General features: G+C 45.6%; 1 protein-coding gene across 2 annotated transcripts in view; it reads right to left on the bottom strand.

Moving 5' to 3' along the window:
* The window catches only part of LOC115472760 (cytochrome c-type heme lyase), a 47,230-nt gene extending 47,032 nt beyond the window's left edge, over positions 1–198 (bottom strand). Inside the window, exon 1 of one of the 2 annotated variants that reach the window (XM_030207156.1) lies at positions 177–198. The gene's annotated coding sequence lies outside the window, so the exon portion shown is untranslated. Of the gene's footprint in view, positions 1–81 lie in introns of both variants that reach the window. The other variant, XM_030207155.1, reaches the window with a different exon arrangement.
* Between the last annotated feature and the right edge of the window lie 18,999 nt (positions 199–19,197).

The raw sequence follows: 19,197 nt of genomic DNA, 5'->3' as shown, positions 1-19,197 counted from the left end.
TCTCTCCCTCTATCTTCCACTCTCCTCCTTGTCCGCGATACGGCACCTGTCCCTCAAACACCCCCCGCATCAAACTCATACCTGACTGTGAGGTCGCCTACTAGCAAATTAATCCCACAGCTTTCCTTCTCCGGACGGTACCCCGTGACCGTCCCCTATCATGATACACTACACACCTCACACAACCCAAGAGGAAGGATGAAGAAAGCAAAAGGGATGACGTAAAAAAGTTGAAGCCAATTTGGTTAATCATTGTTTCCCATTCCCCGCGCGCACGTCGTCATCTACTACACTCAAAACAAAGCAAGCAAACCCCTGAGCTGCTGCATCCTCTTTGTTGCTCTATATTTTTGGTAGCATTTTTATTTAATCTCACTTATATTTTCAATCATGCTGGCTTGTGCAGCATACGATGTACACAGAGGAAGTGTTGGTTTCATCGGTTAGAGTACTAATGTGCTCTACATTTTAAATCATTGTGTCATTAGGAGGGCTGGCTTTAGGGACTCCCTGTATTCGTGCAGAGATGTTTTCACCTAGTAACGGGCCACCAAAACAGACATCGTGTTATGAGAATCAGACTTACTATTTATAGGTACAATTAAAAAAAAAACATTAGCTAGGTTGAAAATGGGAGCATTTAACATTTTTTACCTGGCCTACATCAAAAGAAAAAGATGGCATGTGGGAACTTGCTCCTTTTTGATTTGTGGAATGCAGTGGTATATTATAAAAATGCACTTGCTTTTTTTTTTATTACTACTATTTCACAGATATGTATTGAATAATGAGGTAGGGGCTTCCTTCATGCAGAAGTTCTGTCCAGAGGCAGTCTAAATGTGCCAACATTGTCCATTTCAATTACTTCCAAAAAATGTATGGCTATATACTCCCACTTCAACATACACTCCAAAACAACAGTTTTATATACCACCACGGACTCTGTATTTACTAGAAGGGGAACAGTCTCATAATGTCAACTCGCTTCTGTCCTCAAATTTATCGCGGGACTTTTAAGCTTACGTGACTACTTGTAATCACTGACTTGAACCCCCACCACCTTTGTATCTTAGAAAAAGGTGGTATTATACAAATTCTATGACTCGTTTTACAGTTTTATATCAATTGTACAGCGCTGCGTAACCCTAGTAGCGCTTTAGAAATGTCAAGTAGTAGTAATTTTTAGTTTTTCTTTTATGTTTTTTGTTGTTGTTTTTTTTCTTTCTTTGTTATTATACAAGCACAATCCTTATATTTGAATCACAGTCATATGCTGAAAGACAATCGAACAAGTATCTACAAATTTTAATTCATCCACCGGACCCTGACAGGTTCCTGTTTCGCCTCGGCTTCATGGAGGAGTCTGGATTTATCTGCAGGTCTGAATCATAAGGAAAATAGATTAATTCTTTCAGCCTCTTAACCAAGTGGTATATATAACCGTACAATCATGCTCTGGCGCTTACTCGCGTCTATCTCTCCTTGAATGCCAACCGTAACTGTTCAACATGGCGCCCATACCTTTTAACAGCTCCGTTCCCGGATATCTACTGGGACTCACCGGAAACTGTCATTTGTTTATAAATAACATCCCCAGTGCTCTGCTACAGATAACTTGAGCTAAGCTTTAGTAAAAGACCCCCTTAGTGACTTGCCCAGAGTCACAAGGAGCTGCAGTGGAAATTCAGCCCAGTTCCCAAGGATCAAAGACCGCTGCACTAACCACTAGGGTACTCCTCCACCAATGGAAAATCAAAGAAAACCAATGGACTGTATTAGGGGCTTATAGCCCATTTAGTTATGTTTAAACAAGAAATCTGCATGAAACAAAATATTTATTTTTACTTTGACTTAAAACCACTTGACTCAGAAACATGCCTAAAAATAGAATCATTGATTTGTGTATCTACTACTACTACTACTACTACTATTTAGCATTTCTATCGCTACAAGGCGTACGCAGCGCTGCACAAACATAGAAGAAAGACAGTCCCTGCTCAAAGAGCTTACAATCTAATAGACAAAAAATAAATAAAGTAAGCAAATCAAATCTAAAATGTAAACTTCTACATAACAGATTAGGTGAAGATATGATTTCATGTGCCCCAATGAAAGGAGAGTTTAATTTTACTTCCTTGAAGTCTATTTCATCTTTATAACATAAGGTTTCCCAGTGCAGATTACAACAACATTTAAGATGAACCAATCAGGAAACAGGATATCCTCACTGAAATTTGGCCATCTGTATTTGTGTAGAAAAAAGAGCACAAAATACAGAGTTTATAACTGCCGTTTCTACCAGCTACAATAATTTTTAAGCTGTTTCAGTGATATTCCATTTTTATTTCAGGATATATCTACATATGGGAAGCTGTCAAATATGTAAAAAATGAAAACGCATCTTTTGTCCTCCACCTTTTAAGGCACTGCCTATTCAATTGCATCAGATTTAGACTTTTTACAGATGGACCACGCATAAGCAGTCCGTTATTTCTAATAACCTCTTGCTATTATTTTCAATAGCGTTTGACATTGTTTAGGAGAACTAAAACGGCGGCAAGCTCCGCCTACTGGCTTCAGCGCGTATAATGGACTAGATAGGAATACCCCGTCTCCTGTTTTCTTCAACCTCCTTGACACAACCTTACCGAAAACAGGAAGTTGCGTCACAGGAGAGCGCAGCGCAGTTGAAATTGGAGTCGGTTGGTTGGTTGACGATGACGAAGAGCAGTAACATTGATGCAGTTAGTGCTCTGTAAAAGTATGCAAGGCTACCCATGTGGCTACTTTACGAATCTCTATGGGGGAAGATCTGTGAAGATGCGCTTTTACTACTAGCTGTAGGCTAAAGACGATGAGCTGTGTCTTTACGAATCTGCATTTTCATGGTAGAAAAAGATACAAGCCGCTATCCATTGCAACAAAGTACGTTTTATGACTGGTTGACGCAGTTGCTCCCATAGAAAAAGGGCACGTGCGAGTTAAATAAATGGTATGGTCTCGCGCAGTGTGTCTCCCTCCCCTCCCACTCGCTGAGGGAAGGAAGAAAGAGAGATGCTAGAGCAGGAATACAGAATAGTGAAAGTATTACGGATTGATTTAAATAAAGTGGAGACAGACACCACCTTAGGAAGAAACGCTGGTGTGGTCAAAGACTTAGTGTACCAGCGCATGAAACTCACCAATACGGTGTACTGATGTGATTGTAATCAAAAAGAGCTTTTCCCATGTGATATAATCTGGGGCCAATGCAGCGATGCTTATACTAAGGAGATTTATAACTAAGAGAGTACGCTGTCATATTCGCATGTCAGGTCACCTGGTTACTGGCGCACGCTTGTAGCGATCTCCAGTCCACGTGCCGCCAGAACACTACGCTTCTCGTGTAGGTTGCCACCACATCCATGCGCCGGTCATCATTGGTCCTTCCTTGCGTCAGCTTGGGCAGAGTCAGACAGCGCTAGTGTGTTGTTTGCCGCCAAAGCCGTAAGCGTTAAATAATGCACCGGGAGGTTTTCTTTTTTTTTTCGTTTGTGCAGGTTGGGTAGTTAAGAGCAGACTAGGAGCCAACATAGAAATTAACTTACTTTGAGTATAACAAGCCAACTAAATAAAAGGTCTACCTTGTATGCATGAATGGTGACAGTTACTGCTTATATGGATTGTTAATTTGATTTTTTAAAAAGTGTCACTTTATACTTTTTATTTTTAAACATCTATTTCCATTTTTTTAAATAGACTAGTAGACAATCCCATCACTTTATCCATGTATAATGAGTAGCAATTTAAATGAATGGAACCACTGAATATGAACATATTGATGCAGAAAGAAATAACATAAAATAATAGTAGTAAAAAATAATAGTAGTAAAATGAATTTATAAAGGCAAAGACAGGATCTGTTGGCAGTAGTTATTGTTCCTGCTCAGATTATAGTTCATATCCTGATGGCAAGAGAGCGTGCTAACTGCAGTGTTATGACCTTAATGTACGTTAAAGGAATTAGCATGTGCTAAAAGTCCATAGATCGCAGGCTAAGTCCCTTAACGTGCGTTAAGGCCATAACACTTCTTGATGAATTTCCCCCTTGGTTTTCTGGTGGCTCATTCTGATACAGGTATGGTCTTAAGCAATTGCAATGGCTGACATTTTCTTCCACTTTTCTCTTTTAAATTCTTTTTATATATGATCTGCCTTGCTTGCATGAAGACTTCTATGTTTTGATGTAGTGAAGAATGAAGTCAAAAGTTTGAGTGAGCACAAATTCAGTATGTGGTTCAAACAAAGTAATGCAAACATTCTGCTTCAGGGAAAATTAGACTGAACCCTTATATGTACAGAATACATTAGAGGCTCTGGCAGACACTCTACGAAGTATGTATTCTTTCCAATTAATATTTTCAAATTAATAACATGCCTTTGCTTATTTGGAAATACTAATTGGGTAGAATACATACTTCAGTAACATAATTAAATGAAATAACTACTTCTGAAGGTTATGGGTACAGGTGGGGATGGGTGAAATTTCTGTTGCATGGCAATTTGGAAGGTGGGACGTGGGAGGGTGGGGAGTTTGAGAATGAGGGAGAGATGCTGTATTGGGGCTGGGGATTTGGGTTTGGGATAGATACCAATAGGGATGGAGGGGGAGGGTGTGGCATGTGAGTTGTTGAGTGTCTGCTTCTGGTTTGCCTCTTCCCGCTCTAGGCTGATGCTCAAAGCTGGGCGCTAAAGCCTGCAGCACAAAAGCCCATGCTATGCTCAGTAGATAGCCTCTCCTCCAGCAGAGGCCGAGGTTGTTCAGACTAGGGCTATACCAAATATATTTGACCGAAGTGATTTAAATTCAAGTATGAATAATCCTGGGCTCTAATGTGCTAAATACTACTGAAATAAACACTTGATCTGATTTCATGTTGCTTCTTTTATTATTTGTTAAAGCTCGGTGCTCCTTATTCATATTCGGCATTCAGCCGAAAAATAATTTTTCATTATTCGTATTCAGCTGAATAGTAAAATATGCTATTTGATACAGCTGTAGTTCAGACTGTTGCTCCTGGTCCCAGGCCTTTGCTTCACAGCTTGATTGAGCCTAACGGCTGGATCCCAAGTTCCTGAATCCATGGACCGGACTTGATTGAGCGTGGAGTGCTGCTAAACTGTCCCAAGGAGTGCATGATAGTAGCCACTGGGTGAGGTTTACGCGCCCCCCCCCCCCCCCACCCTTTGCACCCAAAGGAGCAAGCAAGGGGGTCAGTGGGAACGGCAGAGTTCTGAGCCTACAGTCGGCCCATATGGACAGGCAGGTCATAGTGCTCTGGCCATATGGCAGGACATGCTCAGTACAACTGTCAGTTCCCTGTGCCCATCCTGTGGCAGATCATTTCGGGGGAGGGGAGGGAAACGTCTGGGATTGGGTTACCATACATATAGATTTCCCTGGACATGCTCTCCTTTTCAGGGGATTGGTGGATGTCCAGGTGTTTTTTTCCAGCTAGCCCGTTAGTCCAGGTTTCTGGGCTGGCTGACCTCCCCCCACCCTAACCCCAAACCTACCACAGCACACCCTATGCATGGGGGTTTGAGAGGAGATAGTGGAAGAGTCAGTTTTCAGAGACTGCTCTCAGGCATGGTGTCTCCTACTGACTTTTTGGGGTTTTTATGTGATGGGGCAGGAGCCAGCACTGGTGCAAATTTGGCAAGTTTTCATATGTTTGTATATTTCAATGTTTATATGGCGTTAAGTCTTTGGGGGGGACATGAAACTTTTCTAGTTAAACCTTGAGCCAGGCATCTCCCTCCCCAAGGAGTGTGTCAAAGTACTTCCTTCCACCCCTCTCATGCATCTTCCCTAGCCCCCCCCCCCCTTGATATCCAGTGCATCACCTCTTCCTTTCTTCCTTTAGGTATGTATTATCTCCCTGTTTCTCACCCTACCTATGCAGTCACTGCTGCAGCCATCCTCCACCTAATCAGCCCTAAAGCAAAGTGAAAGTAGCTGTCATAGAACAGCACCACCAGCTTCAGATCTGTACTGCACTAGATGGACACCTAATGGTAGGGCTGATTCTGCATGAGAGTAAACTGGGTACCCTCTACTGTTTTTTTTTCCTTCATGTTGAATATTAACTATTTTTGTTCACATCTTTTTCAGTAGAACCATACATTAAAAAGTATATGCCAAGGTTGTGTACAGTACACAAGATCTGAATCTGAAGACTTGTTTGTTTTTTGATCAGTCTCAACTAACCTTTTGGCTTTTGTTAGTTGCAGTGATCTGGATTTCCTTCATTCACAGATAGTGAAAACAAGACTACAGTCACAGCCTGTTCAACATGTTATCTATCACTTCATAGATTAGAACACTTTGCCATTTTTTGTACAAATGCTAACAATGAATAAACCTTTTTCATAACGACAAAAAACTAGAGAAAATTGTACAGAGGTATTAACATTTCTAGCAAAGTGGAACGATCAAAAGCTGGAGAGTGCAAGTGAAAACTATAAGTGAATCCAGTAGATGGCACTGTTTCATGTACAAGAGCTAGAACTGCTAAACCTTTGTTTCTTGACTTCTTCAAGTCAAGTGCCCTTTGAAAGTCAAACAATTACCAACAAGTACTCCCAAGCTCCAATCAACAGAGATTTTGAAATAGCTATTCCAAAAACTGACATATTCTAATCATGAGATAGAAAATAAAGTTACATTTTCTTTCTTTGTTGCCTGGTTATTTTTTTTATTATTATGTTGGAGTTGCCTTCATCTTCTCTTATCACCTTTTCCTTTCAGCTGTCTTCAACTTATTTTTCTGCCTCTCTGTCCAGATTTAATTATTCTTGATATTCAGTCTTCAATTTCCCTCATTTTACTGTGTCTACCTATACTTTCCATCCTTTTCCCTCACCCTGGCTCTCCTCTTCCCATTCTACTACTACTACTACTACTACTAACTAACATTTCTAAAGCGCTACTAGGGTTACGTAGCGCTGTACAATTTAAACATAGAAGGACAGTCCCTGCTCAAAGAGCTTACAATCTAAAAGACAAGAGAACAATCTAAAGACAAGTGAACAATCTAGAGGACGAGTGAACAGTTAATCTGATAGGGTGGATAGATTGGGGCATTCTATATTTCTCGAGCGGTTAGGCGCCGGAGGCAGCATTGAAGAGGTGGGTTTTAAGCAGAGATTTGAAGATGGGTAGGGAGGGGGCATGGCGTATGGGTAAAGGAAGATTGTTCCAGGCATAGGGTGAGGCAAGGCAGAATGAGCGGAGCCTGGAGTTGGCAGTGGTGGAGAAGGGTACTGAGAAGGGCTTTGTCCTGTGAGCGGAGGTTACGGGCGGGAACATAGGGGGAGATGAGGGTGGAGAGGTAGTGAGGAGCCGCAGACTGAGTGCATTTGTAGGTAAGGAGGAGGAGCTTGAATTGTATGTGATATCTGATCGGAAGCCAATGAAGTGATTTGAGGAGAGGGGTGATATGAGTATATCGGTTTTGGCGGAATATAAGACGTGCAGCAGCGTTCTGAATGGATTGAAGGGGGGATAGATGGCTGAGTGGGAGGCCGGTGAGGAGTAAGTTGCAGTAATCAAGGCGAGAGGTAATGAGAGCGTGGCGAGAGTTCTGGTGGTGTGCTCAGAGAGGAAAGGGCGAATTTTGCTGATGTTGAAGAGCAAGAAGCGACAGGTCTTGGCAGTCTGTTGGATGTGCGCAGAGAAGGAGAGGGAGGAGTCAAAGATGACTCCGAGGTTGCGGGCAGATGGGACGGGGAGGATGAGGGTGTTATCAACAGAGATAGAGAGTGGAGGAAGAGGAGAAGTGGGTTTAGGAGGAAAGACGAGGAGCTCCTTTTATTCCCCAGTCTTTCACAAACTCCTATCCTCTTTCTCTGTTCCATCCATCATCATCATCCCTCTTTCCCTTTCCCTCCCCTTTCCATCCAGTGTCTCCCCTCTTCTTATCCTCCCTTGTCTACTGTGGTATCACTGTTCCCCTTAACTGCTGCTACTGCTTCTCCAGACCAGCAGCGGCAAAACAACCTGATGCAGTCTTGGGGCTGCAGTCTCTCTGTGTGTGAGCTGTCAGCTATGCTGGTCCACTGCCCTGGAACAAGAAGCAGATGTCAGAGGGAACTCTTTTCATATGAGGAAAGGCTAAAGCGGTTAGGGCTCTTCAGCTTGGAAAAGAGACGGATGAGGAAAGATATGATTGAGGTCTACAAAATTCTGAGTGGTGTAGAACGAGTAGAAGTAAATCGATTTTTTTTTTTACTCGTTCCAAAAGTACGAAGACTAGGGGACACTCAAGGGAAATAGGAGGAAATATTTTTTTCACTCAACGAGTAGTTAAGCTCTGGAACTCTTTGCCAGAGGATGTAACAGCAGTTAGCATATCTGGGTTTAAAAAAGGTTTGGACAAATTCCTGGAGAAAAAGACTAGTCTGCTATTGAGGCAGACATGGGGAAGCAACTGGACTAGATGGACCATCGATCTGGTCCAGTATGGCTACTTTTCTTATATATGTTCTTATGGGGTGGGACCCCATAAGAGTGAGTGCATGAAGACTGCAGCTGTGAGACTGAGTACCATTTTTGAAGAGGCTGGGTTCACGACAGCCTTGTTTCCCCCTGAAGAAGCCACTACAGTAGTGGATCTGAGTTGGGTTTTGTGCATTTTTGTTTATCAATCGGCAAGCACTGAAGAGGACTATAACTTAACTTATCTCAAAGTTCAATCTCTATGTTAACAGATATGTTTTCCCATTTATTTTTTTTTTTTTGAAAGGATGTGTTTATGGACATAATGTGATTTATATTGACTGGCTGCATTTAGGGAAGAACTTGTATGTGCAATGATAGAAGCCAGTGACTGTGGTTTGTGGGGGTTTTTTTTTCACATGGTAGTCACATTTGAATTCTGAGCACATCACATTCACATATATATATTTTTTTTTAATTTAATGTTTGTATTTATCCCTGGGTGTATGTATGAGAATTTGCAAGTTTGTCCTGGGTGATTCTTATAAGAATACAACAATACCTAATGATTCCCAGTATGTTATTTATAGCATAGCACAGCCAATAAATAGGTGTAGCAGGATTGTGCCTGCTATATGGCATTCTATTTTTTAATCCCAACCCTATGGAATTCTCTCTGAATTATGTGCTAAACCATCTGTACCTAGTTTAAGACCTATTTATCCAATCTTGCCTTTTCCACTTGAGCTAACCAGTATGGAGGAGGATCGGTGAAGGAGGTGGATGATTACACTTACTGATCTCTGTGTGTCATACTGATTTTCTTCTTTGATGCACTCTGTTCTTACCTCTTCCTATAATTTCCTATTTATTTTAAGCTGTTCCTTTCATTGATTTTTTTTTTTTTACTTACATTTGTACCCCGCGCTTTCCCACTCATGGCAGGCTCAATGCGGCTTACATATGCAGGTACTTATTTGTACCTGGGGCAATGGAGGGTTAAGTGACTTGCCCAGAGTCACAAGGAGCTGTGCCTGAAGTGGGAATCGAACTCAGTTCCTGAATTCCCCAGGACCAGAGTCCATCACCCTAACCTCTAGGCCATTTTGTATGTAACCCACTAAAGGCGATATAGCAAGTACTGATAAACCTTAAACCATCACTTCCTACTTCAATGTCCAACATACATACTTGCCTATTTATTTCATTTTCGTTCACTAGCATTTCTTCTTTCGCTATTTCCTTGCACCTGGATATCTTTACTTTTTCTCCACCTCTCACCTTCCAGTTTCACCAGTCTGGAAACCAACTTCCAATTGCTGCCAAGTTACCCAGTAACAGGAGGAAGACTTTTTATTCAGGTTTTGTACTTAACATCCCAAAGTAGTGTTTCTTGCAGTCCCTGATACTACACATTGAAATCATAATGCAACAATTCTGTCCCCAAGGAATAATTTAAATACAGGCCAATTTTGATACAACCATCATTTCAAAGCCTTTATTTGTGCAAATATTAAACCTCCTGAAAGTACTGAATCAATGTTTTTACTTTGACTGTAGCACCCAAACCTGTCCTGAGATACTACAAACAGGTCAGATTTTCAGGATAGCCACAAAGAATATTCATGAGAGAAGGCAACTGGACCTCTCAGTTATTATCTTTGATAATCTGAAGGTCATCAGTCAGTATAGTAACATAGTAAATGACGGCAGAAAAAGACCTGCATGGTCCATCCAGTCTGCCCAACAAGACAAACTCATATGTGCTACTTTTTGTGTATACCCTACTTTGATTTGTACCTGTCCTCTTCAGGGCACAGACCGTATAAGTCTGTCCAGCACTATCCCCGCCTCCCAACCACCAGACCCGCCTCCCACCACTGGCTCTGGCACAGACCGTATAAGTCTGCCCAGCACTATCCTCGCCTCCCACCACCGGCTGGCTCTGCCACCCAATCTCGGCTAAGCTCCTTAGGATCCATTCCTTCTGAATAGGATTCCTTTATGTTTATCCCACGCGTGTTTGAATTCTGTTACCGTTTTCATTTCCACCACCTCCCGCGGGAGGGCATTCCAAGCATCCACTACTCTCTCAGTGAAAAAATACTTCCTGACATTTTTCTTGAGTCTGCCCCCCTTCAATCTCATTTCATGTCCTCTCGTTCTACCGCCTTCACACCTCCGGAAAAGGTTCGTATGATTAAAGTAAACAAAAGGAGAAGCTCATAATATTCCTATGTGCAAAAGAACAGGTGGCACTAGCACAAAAAGGGAAACAGGGATGTACCAAGGGTCAGCAGTGTGGCTGCACATGATGCAAAGATGAAGGGGCCATACAAACTGCTCCAATCCCATGTCTCCTCACTGGCAGTGGTGAAGTGGGTAGAGCAGGGGGTGTCAGTGCACTAGTCACAAGGAAAAATTAATTCTTACCTGATAATTTTCTTTCCATTAGTCCCAACAGATCAATCCATAGACTTGTGGGTTGTGTCCCTCTATGAGCAGATGGAGATAGAGAGAACCTCTGAGGTTTGTTATATGTGGACCTGTGCAGCCAGCTGAACCTCAGTATGAACAATACCAAAGCAGTGGAATGGAAACAATAGAAAACTCTCCTGACATTGTCAGACCAATTGCTCAACATACTTCCACCACTTCTATATTTATTTATTTTATTTTTTAATCAAACGAAGGAACATTCAGAATGGAACCTGAAAAAAAAAACTAACCAACCGCAACAAAACCGCAGACAGTAAACCCAGGGGGGACCTCTGGATTGATCTGTTGGGACTAATGGAAAGAAAATTATCAGGTAAGAATTAAATTTTTCCTTCCATGGCATCCCACAGATCAATCCAGAGACTTGTGGGATGTACCCAAGCAGTACTCAAGTAGGGCGGGACACCCCCAACCCGGCAGAAATCACTGACGAGCCAAACACTGCATCTTGACGAGCTGCCACATCCACCCGACAATGAGTGAATATATGGACTGAAGCCCATGTAGCTGCCCTGCAGATATCTTCCAGAGAAACCAAACGGAACTCTGCATAGGAGGAAGCTTGAGCTCACGTAGAATGAGCACGAACTTGCAAAGGGGCTTGCTTGCCCAATGCCACGTATGCTGAAGAGAAGGCCTCCAGCAACCAACGGGCTATGGTGTCCTTGGACGCCATATGACCCTTCTTACTGCCTCCAAAAAGGAAGAAGAGATGGTCAGAAGGACGAAATTCATTCGTCACCTCCAAGTACCTGAGAAGAGCCCATCTCACGTCGAGGCAGCGAAGAGCCCAGAATTGCTCAGGGTAATCTTCCCGGCGGAAGGCCAGCAAATGCAGAGACTGCCCCAAGTGGAAACGAGAAACCACCTTGGGCAAAAATGAAGGAACTGTCCTAATCGATACCCCCGCCTCCATAAAACGCAGGAAGGGGTCTCTGCAAGAAAGGGCCTGCAGCTCTGAAATTCTCCGAGCAGAAGTAATGGCTACTAGGAAAATCGCCTTCAAGGTGATATCTACTACTACTACTACTACTACTATTTAGCATTTCTATAGCGCTACAAGGCGTACGCAGCGCTGCACAAACATAGAAGAAAGACAGTCCCTGCTCAAAGAGCTTACAATCTAATAGACAAAAAATAAAGTAAGCAAATCAAATCAATTAATGTGAACGGGAAGGAAGAGAGGAGGGTAGGTGGAGGCGAGTGGTTACGAGTCAAATGCAATGTTAAAGAGGTGGGCTTTCAGTCTAGATTTAAAGGTGGCCAAGGATGGGGCAAGACGTAGGGGCTCAGGAACTTTATTCCAGGCATAGAGTACAGCGAGACAGAAGGCGCGAAGTCTGGAGTTGGCAGTAGTGGAGAAGGGAACAGATAAGAAGGATTTATCCATGGAGCGGAGTGCACGGGAAGGGGTGTAGGGAAGGACGAGTGTGGAGAGATACTGGGGAGCAGCAGAGTGAGTACATTTATAGGTTAGTAGAAGAAGTTTGAACAGGATGCGAAAACGGATAGGGAGCCAGTGAAGGGTCTTGAGGAGAGGGGTAGTATGAGTAAAGCGACCCTGGCGGAAGACGAGACGGGCAGCAGAGTTTTGAACCGACTGGAGAGGGGAGAGGTGACTAAGTGGGAGGCCAGCAAGAAGCAGATTGCAGTAGTCTAATCGAGAGGTGACAAGGGTGTGGATGAGGGTTTTGGTAGAGTGCTCGGAAAGAAAGGGGCGGATTTTACGGATGTTGTAAAGAAAGAAACGACAGGTCTTGGCAATCTGCTGGATATGAGCAGAGAAGGAGAGAGAAGAGTCAAAGATGACCCCAAGGTTTCGAGCTGAGGAGACAGGGAGAATGAGAGAGCCATCAACAGAAATAGAAAACTGGGGGAGGTGGGTTTGGGGGGGAAAATGAGAAGCTCGGTTTTGGTCATATTTAATTTCAGGTGGCGTTGAGACATCCAGACAGCAATGTCAGACAAGCACGCTGAAACTTTGGTTTGGATGCAAGGTGAGATATCAGGGGTAGAAAGGTAGATTTGGGAGTCATCAGCATAGAGATGGTAGGAAAAGCCATGGGATGAGATTAATGAACCAAGGGAAGAAGTGTAGATAGAAAAGAGGAGGGGACCAAGAACAGAACCCTGAGGTACGCCAACAGGCAGAGGGATAGAAGTAGAAGAGGATCCACCAGAGTGAACACTAAAGGTGCGGAGGGAGAGGTAGGAAGAGAACCAGGAAAGGACAGAGCCCTGGAATCCAAGTGAGGACAGGGTATCGAGAAGTATGCTGTGATAGACAGTGTCAAAAGCAGCGGAAAGATCAAGAAGAATGAGGATGGAATATTGACCTTTGGATTTAGCCAGTAATAGGTCATTGGAGACTTTAGTAAGCGCAGTTTCGGTTGAGTGGAGAGGGTGAAAACCAGATTGTAGTGGGTCAAGAATAGCATGTGAGGAGAGAAAATCAAGGCAGCGGCAGTGAACAGCACGCTCAAGTAATTTGGAGAGAAAAGGGAGGAGGGAGATGGGTCGGTAATTAGAGGGACAAGTAGGGTCGAGTGAAGGCTTCTTAAGGAGAGGTGTGACCACAGCATGTTTAAAGGCAGCAGGGACAGTCGCAGTGGAAAGTGAGAGGTTGAGAATGTGACAGATAAAAGGAATAAGAGCAGGAGAGATGGCATTAAGAAGGTGGGTGGGAATGGGATCAGAGGAACAGGTGGTACATTTTGAGGAAGAAAGGAGAAGTGTAGTTTCCTCAATAGTAACTTCAGGAAAGGAGGAAAGGGAATGAAGGGAAGGAGAGAGAAGGGAACGGACTAGTGGAGGGAGAGGTGGTGAGTTAGAGAAAGCAAGGTTTATCTTTTGAATCTTGTTGTGAAAGAATTCAGCAAGGGTCTGAGGAGATAATGAGGGGGGAGTTGAGGGAGGGGGCACCTTGAGGAGACAGTTCAATGTGGTGAAGAGAAGTCGAGGATTAGAGCCAAGAGAGTTGGTCAGTTGGATATAATAATCCTGTTTGGCATGTAAAAGAGCAGATTGGAAGGAGGTCAGAATGAACTTAAAGTGTAAGAAATCAGCAAGGGCCCGAGATTTCCGCCAGAGGCGTTCGGCGGAGCGGGTACAGGAACGTAGGTAGCGGATATTAGAAGTCAGCCAAGGTTGGGGTTTTGTACGCCTTACAGGGCGGGTCATCAAAGGTGCAAGAGTGTCTAAGGCAGAGGATAGAGTATTGTTGTAAGAAGAAACAGCCTCGTTGACAGACATGGATGGTGCCACAGTAGAGAGGAGGTTTGAAACATGGGAGGATAGAGATGAAGGGTCAATATCGTGAAGATTCCTAGATAAATTAGATAAGATAGGACGGGACTGGGAGGGAGGAGATTTAAGTGTGAAAGTTATAAGATGGTGATCAGAGGAGGGAAGATCAGAGGCAAGGAAACTAGAGGGTGAACAGTTGGAGGAGAAGATGAGATCAAGACAGTGACCATTTTGATGAGTGGGGGAGGTGGAGCATAGTTGGAGATTAAAGGAGGATGTTAAAGCGAGTAACCTGGAAATATAAGAGTTGGAAGGATCATTAGCAGGAATATTAAAGTCACCAAGGATGAGAGAGGGGGAGGAAGGATCATGGAAGAAGGCAAGCCAGGCGTCAAAGTCACTGAGAAAGGATGAAAGGGACTTATCAGGGGGACGATAATTGACCGCTATTTGAAGAGGCAGAGGAGAGAAAAGGCGGATAGAGTGGACTTCAAAGGAGGAAAAACAGTGAGATTGAGGTGGAAGAAGGGGTTGAAATCTGGAGGAGGGAGAGAGAAGTAGTCCAACACCGCCCCCACGGCCAGCAGGGCGAGGAGTATGTGAAAATAGATAACCGCCATGGCACAGAGCTGCAACTGAAGCCAGTTCTGCTATCCTTAATAGTAATCCCCGATATGGGTTCGAAAGGAGGACGCTGAAGCGCTTTGAGAATTAGATTAAGGTTCCAGGACAGCAGAACTGGCATGTGAGGAGGGCGCAAATGATTTACGCCCCTCAAGAAACAACCCACATCCGGGTGGGAAGTGATGGCCGCCCCCTGAAGCCAGCCTCTAAAACATGCTAGAGCTGCCACCTGCATCTTAAGAGAACTCAACGAGAGTGATTTTTGTACAGCCTCTTGAAAAAAACACGAGGATAACCGATACTGAAGCCGAAGCCGCTGACAATCCCGAACTCGCACACCACGAATCGAAGGTAAGCCACACCCTAGCATAAGCTATCAAAGTGGATCTTTTCTGATACTACAGCATCGTAGCAATAACTGCGTCCGGATACCCTTTTCTTCTCAACCTCGCTCTTTCAAGGGCCAAGCCATAAGACCAAAGGGTGAGGGATCCTCCATTGTGACTGGCCCCTGCAGCAGGAGACCATCCTGCGCCAGTAGCAGAAAAGGACGATCGAACAGAAGTCTGATCACATCTGCGTACCAGGGTCATCTGGGCCAATCTGGGGCCACTAGGACCACTCGACCGGGATGACTGGCAATGCGAGTCAGTAACCTGCCCAGCATTGACCACAGGGGAAAGGCATAGAGCAGGCCCCTGGGCCAAGGTTGAAGAAGGGCATCGATGCCTTCTGAGCCCAGCTCTCGTCCCCTGCTGAAGAAATGGGGAACCTTCAATATGAATGCGGTGGCCATTAAGTCCATCTCTGGCATCCCCCAACAGGCAGTTATCTGATTGAAGGCCAGAGGGGAGAGCATCCACTCCCCCGGCTCCAACTGGTGGCGACTGAGAAAGTCCGCTTGCACATTCTGTGACCCCGCTATATGAGCCGCTGTCAAGAAAGAGAGATGAGTCTCTGCCCAATGGCAGATCAGAGCCGCCTCGCACGCTACGAGTGCACTCCTGGTGCCCCCCTGACGGTTTACGTAGGCAACTGCCATCGCATTGTCTGAAAGAACTTGAACTGGGCAACCGCAGAGAAGACAGAAACTCCCGAAGGGCCAGACGAAACGCCCGTAACTCTAAGCAGTTGATGGACCATGACGCCTCCTCCATCGAAGTCCAAAGCCCTGGGCTGTCTGTTGCAAGCAATGAGCCCCCCAGCCAGGCAGTGACACATCCATGGTCACTAACTTCCAGTTCGGGGTTGCTAGAGGAATGCCCGACACCAGATTCTTTTGAATGAGCCACCAGTGCATGACTGTGTGAAGACATGTCGAACATGGCACCCGAACCTCGTAATCCTCCGAGAGCGGAGACCAACTGCTCAGAAGGTGCCACTGGAGGGGGTGCATGTGAGCTCTGGCCCACTTTGCCACGTCCAAGGTGGGGGCCATGGAACCTAGAACTTGTACATAGTCCCAAGCCCGCGGGCTCAGAGTTTGAAACAGCGCTTGTAACTGAGCCTGTAACCGTTGTGCTCGAGCTGAAGGAAGAGAAATTATCCCTGTTCGGGTATCGAAGCACACCCCCAAGTACTCCAGCATTTGGGAAGGTGTTAGGCTGCACTTTGGGAAGTTGATCACCCAACCAAGCGACTGAAGCAAGCCGACCACTTTGTCGGCTGCCCGCCGGACTCTCCTTGAAAGAAGACGCCCGCACAAGCCAGTCGTCTAGATAGGAATGGACCTGAATCCCTTCCTTCCTGAGATAGGCCGCCACTACTACCAGGACCTTGGAAAAGGTCCGAGGCGCTGTGGCTAGGCCAAAGGGCATCACTTTGAATTGAAAATGACGATCGAGCACTGCAAAGTGAAGAAAGCGCCTGTGGGGAGGCCAGATTGGAATGGGTAAATAGGCCTCTCTGAGATCGAGAGAGGTCAAAAACTCCCCTGACTATACTGCTGCAATCATCGATCGGAGGGTTTCCATGCAGAAAAGCCGAACCCGTAAGGACCTGTTGACGCACTTGAGATCTAAGACGGGTCGCCAAGAACCGCCCTTTTTTGGCACTACAAAATAAACGGAGTAGCGACCACACCGTCTTTCTGCTGGGGGTACAGGCTGGATGGCACCCAGCCATTGTAAGTTGAGGAGGTGCGGGACATTTGCAAGGAGATTCCAGAAACGAGTCTATTATCGGATGAGCCATTTCTAACTTGTAGTCGTCTCTGATAACCTCCAAGACCCATTCGTCAGATGTTACCCTGGTCCACTCCACCAGGAATAGGGACAGTCTTCCCCCAATAACCGGCTGGATATGGACCAGGGCCCCATCATTGGGCGGATCTGGCTGCGGGCTGATTTCTGTTACCGGAAAGGAAGGCCCACCTGTCACCTTGAAAGGGCTGAGACCTCTGAGAAGACCTTGCTCTCTGAAAAGAGGCCCCGTGACCTGGACGGTAACACCGTGTATCCCTAAACTTAGGTCTAGGTCCCGCCGGTCGTACAAACTTGGACCTGTCCTCCGGGAGGCGATGGCCCTTAGAGTCACCGAGGTCCTTCACAATCTGTTCTAAGTCTGTCCCAAACAAAAGCTTTCCCCTAAAAGGAAGCCTTGCTAAACGTGACTTAGAGGCCACGTCTGCAGCCCAGTGCCGCAAACACTGCCAACGACGCGCGGTGACCGCTAGGGAAACCTCCTTCGCCGAAGCCCTCAAAAGATCATAAAGAAGATCTGCAAGGAAGGCTAAACCGGACTTCAAGGCCAGCAAAACAGCCACAAGATCTTCCGGAGAGGAGGCTTTCTGTACCCATGGTAAGCATGCCCACGCCGCATAGGAGCCACAAACTGAGGCCTGCAGGGAAAGGGCCACTACTTCAAGGACAGCTTCAAGCAAGTCTCCAACTTACGATTCTGAGGGTCCTTGAGCGCCGTGCCATTCTCCACAGAGAGAGTGGTTTTCTTAGTGACCGCTGTGATTAAAGAATCCACCGTAGGGATCTTCAGCAAGTCTAAGTCAGGAGCAGGTAGCGCATAAAGATGCGACATAGCTCTAAGCAACCTTAAGCCCACTGTCCAGCGTATCCCACTGCGCCGAAATAAGGATCTTCATGGCCTCATGCACATGAAAGAACGAGGTGGGCATTTGGTGCCAGACATAATAGAGGGCACCGGACCTGTTTCCCCTGACGATTCAGGGGGGAAATGGCCAAAACCTCAAAAGCCCTAACAGGGACGGAAGCTCTTCCCTGCGAAAAAGGCGGGCAGCCGTCGGATCATCCCCCTCCTCAGAAGGCAGGGTGACCTCATCTGCCAAATACAAAGATTCTGAGGGCGAGCCCGGAGACAAAACCGGGCCACCTGTGTCAGATAGCTCCTCGGGATCCAAAATCTCCACCCAGGGACGTTTTGGCAGGAAAGACTGAGAGGCTGCAGTAACTGAAGTTTGCTGAGGAAGAGACAAGGCTGCCTGAAGAGAAGCTCCTGATTTTGTCAAAAGAAAGGCATTGTGCATTAATAAAACAAAATCCAGGGGAAAAGGAACTGCAAAGGACTCCCCTGCTCCCTGTATATCGCTTCCCTCCATCGGAGCCTGTGCCACAGAAGCGCACTATGCCTCTTGTCTATCAACCGCCATGTGCGGAGTGGGTCGCACCTGAGAGGAAAAAATGGTGCCTGCCAACACGCGCTGCACTAAGTGCCCCGAGGAAACTGCCAAAACTATTTCCCGCGCTTCCGACTCACTGGACACCTGAGGGGAACCCCCATCATGCTGAACACCCACTGCGGGCTGAAGGTGGCCGGACTCACACTCCCCCAATGCTGCTATCCGGCCCCCACACTGGGAGCAGCGCTTAGCCACCTCAGAAGGCACTGACATGTTCCACAAATGCCTGCCCCAAAACTGACTCTGCAGTTCCTCCGTCCCTCTGTATGATTAAACAAAAACAAAGTCTCTTACGGAGGAAAGGTAGGGGGAGACCTGGAGGGACCTGGCACCACCAGGTGTACACCACAAGCTGCAAAAAGCCACTCAACCCGTCTGTGCTAAACTAGGCCCAAAGGACACCAGTAGCCAGATCAAACCAGAGCTGCACAGAGATGTCCCTCCACCTGCTAGATAGAGAATACTGAGGTTCAGCTGGCTGCACAGATCCACATATAGCAAACCTCGGAGGTTCTCTCTATTTCTACCTGCTGGTAGAGGGACACAACCCACAAGTCTCTGGATTGATCTGTGGGATGCCATGGAACTCTTGCTTGGGACAGTCATGAAGGGAAGTAATATTGACTTTGTACTGGGCCCTGGTGCAGCCACACCTTAAATATTGTGTTCAGCTGTAAAAGGCAATACCTTTGTAAAA

The sequence above is a fragment of the Microcaecilia unicolor genome, chromosome 6 (genome assembly GCF_901765095.1).
Source record: "Microcaecilia unicolor chromosome 6, aMicUni1.1, whole genome shotgun sequence".
NCBI lineage: Eukaryota > Metazoa > Chordata > Amphibia > Gymnophiona > Siphonopidae > Microcaecilia > Microcaecilia unicolor.
This window is presented reverse-complemented; position numbering and strand designations above follow the sequence as displayed.